Raw genomic sequence first — 3,745 nt, forward strand, 5'->3', positions numbered from 1 at the left:
GACTGGGAGGACGCGGGGCCGCGCCTGCGCAGACGAGGGCGGCGAGGCAGGACGCCCCTGGGCAGAGCCCTGGGCGGGAACCGCGTGTCCTCAGGAGACTACATTTCCCACAATCCCGCGCGCCGCGCGTCCGGAAGCATCAGGGCGCGCGTCCTCCCCCAGTGGGGCTCAGGGACATATTGGGTGGTGGGGCCATGTGAGCGCGGCCTCGCAGTCCGCCCGGCGCGCCGGAACCGAGTCTGTTTGGCGAAGAAAAAGAGGAGAGTGTTTTGATGCCAGAGAAGTGGGTTCCTCTCACTCTGCTCTCTCCCTGCGCTTGGGGAGCTGCACCCCCAGGAGGGTGTTTAGGGCACACTCCCTGGACAGCATCTTGAATAAACCCATGTGAAGGCCTTTCTTGTGTTGTAGCTTTGCCTTTCTGGGCGCCAGTGAGAAACCGGTTTGGAGGCTCCCAGATGGGACTCTGTACCCTCAGACCCCATTCTCTCCATGCACCATGTTGTTAGGAGTTGGCGCCTCAACTCCTTCCGGGGTTCCCAAAAACTACACGGAGCCAGAGATGCAAAAGCAAAAAGGCTTTATTGCTAGCTTAAGCTAGGGCCCGACTCTGCCTGGTGTACTGACACAGCAGTCTCATCAGGTTGAGAGAAGGACCCCTTTAAGGGTGACAAGTTGTTTTTTATACTCTGTTACAGCAGAAAAAAGGGGACCTTTCATATCAGAAAAAGGGGACCTTTCACAATGGGGACCAAGTTCAATCTGATTGTGTACCTTTCTTTGGCAGCCTTTAAGTTTCGTTGACCCTGGCCTTGTGGTTGTGGTTTTACCCTGCAACGGACAGCTGTGCTCTTTAAAACGGTCGTTTTTCCTTAAAATGGCTGCTGTCTTGCTATGTTTAGTCCTTTAACATCTTACAGTGTGAGGGCTTAGAGTTGCTGGAGGCCTCCAGGCTGAGCCAGGGTCCTTCCACCTGTATCTTAAAAGGTCTGAGTTTGAGGGGCTCGCAGTCTCCTCATTTCTCGCTAAATGGGCTTTTAACGACATTTTCCATCCTGCCAGACAGATTTTAAGAGTTACTGCATCCTGACCAAAAACTAAGCAACTGCTGTGTGACCCACTACCAGCACTGCCTGCCTGTGACGGACATCAGGCCCAGAGACACACACTCTCTTCCCACACATTCTGTCATTCCTAAATAATGCCTCCTAATATATTTACATGTAGTGTTCAACATGTATCACAGCCATGAGAGTGTTCGTTGTATAGGCCATGAAAATGGACTGTTAAATTGGGTACGATTTTGTAGGTCCTGATTGAGAATTGCCGAGGCATTGCTTCTCATTGTACATGTGACTAGTTAAAGTAGAAATTGTTAAGAAAAATTGTTAAGCAAAAAAAAAAAAAAATACAAATAAAGTTATCAAATATACCTGAGGATATACACATAAAAATCAGTCGGGTTTATGGGCCTCCCTGGTGGCAGAAGGGTCAAAGTCTTAGTGGTATCAAGCTGTCGCTAGACACAACAGCATGAGTTCGATCCCCAGGCAAGGAGCGGACCCACATGGTGCAGCAGAACTCTCCTGTCTGGTCCGCTGCTCCCCTTCACAGTGCATTTCAGCAGATCTGCCTGTTCTTCTCCCTACTCTGTCTCTGGTGAATCTTCTCACCACCGCCCCAACCCAACCTCGGCTTCAACCTCTGATCTTATATGCATAAATAAGTAATTTTAAAAAAAAATCAGCTTTATTAAAACATACTTAGTTCAGCTACCAGTGTATGCTCTTTGGTCAAAATCAAGTTGCAGGCATTTAAGAAGCATTCTTGTTCTTCTGATTCCTGAATCCCATTGTTGGTGGTCAACATAGAGGCTCATTACTTAGCTAATGTGCACACACACAACTCTATGCTCTGTTTTTGGAAAGTCACCTGTTCTTTCATCATATGCCTGTGAAGATTTCTTTTGGAAATGTTAAATAATAGTCCTGATCCCTATTACTACCAAGAAGATACATCAGGATTTTAATCAGCTGTCAGCATATTTCCATAAGGAGAAATTGATGAAATGATTTGAACTCCAGCATGTTCCTATGTCTGACTTTTATGCCAACGATGAAGGCCATACTCGTCTTGGTGATTTAATTTTTTTTAAAGATTTATTTATTTATTTATACAAGCACTGGGTACAGTCAGAAGCGCGGGAAGGTGAGAGAATTCACCAGAGTCAGAGTGGGGAGCAGAGCAGGCAGAAGGACCGAAGTACACTGCTGAGGGGAGCAGCGGGCGGCAGGAGAGGTCTGCGCGCCATATGGGACCCTCCTCTGGTGGCCGGGGAGCAGCCGGGGATGGAACCGGCGCCGCAGATGCCGCGGGCAGCTTCGCAACCCAGCGCTCATCCGCTGTGCCACCGGGGAGTCCCTCGTCTTGGTGATTTAAATCAATGTTTTGGGTCAACTAGAAGCAGCACCTCCATTCAGAGGTTCTTGATACATGGCACAGTACTGTCCTAAATTTACCTGCAAGATAGACAAGAACAAATCCATCTACTAGGAGAATCTCTCAGATGTTTGAGGCAGCAAAAAAGCGAACGCATGACTTCACACACAAGGGGAGAAAGCCAGAGAATGGAGTGAATTAGAGCTGTATTACATTCATCCCCACTTCATAATATCCCAAGTGTGACTGATAAAAAGTACACAAAAATAATTATATCTCAGCCATCATATTGAATATTTTCTACACTCTCGACATTCATAGGGTTTGGCTCCAGTGTGAGTTTCTGATGTACAATGAGGTGTGATTTCCTGTACAATGTTTTCTTACACTTTAGACATTCATAGCACTTCTCATGTTCCATGACGGTTGATTTCCAGGAGAAAGTTTTCCTACACTCTTGACTATCATAGAGTTCCTTTCCAGTGTGACTTCCTTGAAGTACAAAGAGGAGTGATTTCCGGTGGAACATTTTCTTACACTTTGAACTTTCATAGGGTTTTTCTGGTGTGTGAATTGTCTGATGAACACTCAGACCTGACTTGTGACAGAATGATTTCTTACATCCTTTACATTTATAATGCTTCATGCCTGTGTGAATTTTTTTAAGATTTATTTATTTTACAAGAACTGGGGTACATCCCAGCCGGGGGGAAGGGTGAAAGGTTTCACCAGAGAGAACAAGAGCAGGGAGCAGAACAGGCAGATGGACTGGAAACATTGCTGAGGGGAGTAGGAGGAGATACAGGAAAGGTCTGCCTGCACTGCAGGGTAAATGGTTTTTCAGGCTTTTCTGCCCTCCCACAATTAGGATTGCCCCTGCTTGAGGGGGCACCTATAGTGTTATATTATTGCAAACTATCTTATTTACTTCTGTGGGCCATGGGAGGAGTATTGAGAGAGTCACCAAGAGAAGCAGAAGCAGAAAAGCAGAAGAGGCAGGAGAGAGAAGGGTAGAAAGGAAGTCAGAGAAGCCCAGACTTGCCAGGAGTTTGGAGGCCTTCTGGCCTCCTGGCCCCCAGGGAATCTCTGCCTGCCATGTACCTGTTTGCCACACTACATGAGAAAGCTCAATAAAAGCCTGAGAAAGCCACTGAGGGCGCCACGACTCTCCTTTACCCGTCTGCTGGATCAGAATACCTGCTCAGTGCCCATCCTGGCCCTACAGGCACCATGTAGGTATCTCCCTGGCCCGCCCAGAATCGAACCGGCACTACAGAGGCTGCAGACACCTTCACAGCACTGTGCTCAA

This window comes from Talpa occidentalis, unplaced genomic scaffold, assembly GCF_014898055.3.
Source record: "Talpa occidentalis isolate TD23 unplaced genomic scaffold, MPIMG_talOcc4v2.1 talOcc4.18, whole genome shotgun sequence".
Classification (NCBI taxonomy): Eukaryota; Metazoa; Chordata; class Mammalia; order Eulipotyphla; family Talpidae; genus Talpa; species Talpa occidentalis.